The sequence below is a fragment of the Geospiza fortis genome, unplaced genomic scaffold (assembly GCF_000277835.1).
Source record: "Geospiza fortis unplaced genomic scaffold, GeoFor_1.0 scaffold299, whole genome shotgun sequence".
Lineage (NCBI taxonomy): Eukaryota > Metazoa > Chordata > Aves > Passeriformes > Thraupidae > Geospiza > Geospiza fortis.
This window is the reverse complement of record NW_005054549.1, coordinates 114,339-114,724: the sequence shown is the minus strand read 5'-3', so window position 1 is coordinate 114,724 and position 386 is coordinate 114,339.

Genomic DNA, 386 nt, shown 5'->3' with positions numbered 1-386 from the left:
CCCCCCTCCCCCGCCGCTTCCGCGCCACCGGCACTATACACGGCGCCACATCTGGCGAATACTGCACTGCAGCGCCCTGCATGTATCCTTCCGCTCGTGCTGCCCAGAAAAAGGTACCCCAGAAAAGGGTTTACCTCAGAACCTGGGTCCCTGCCCTGAAGATTCCCTGCCAGGTGTGTCAGCCACCTCTCCCTTCCCCAGCCTGACCCCTGCCCATCCCTGCCCACCTCCCCGTGCTCAGGGTGCAGGGACACAAAGCCCCGATCCCATCACCATGGAGATGCTCACTCAAGCCGAGTTCAAAGGAAACTGTTCCAGCTAAAACTGACGGGGCTGGCAGGAGAGGCCGGCTGGCAGCTGAAAGGGGGAATCCGCTGCCCACCGGC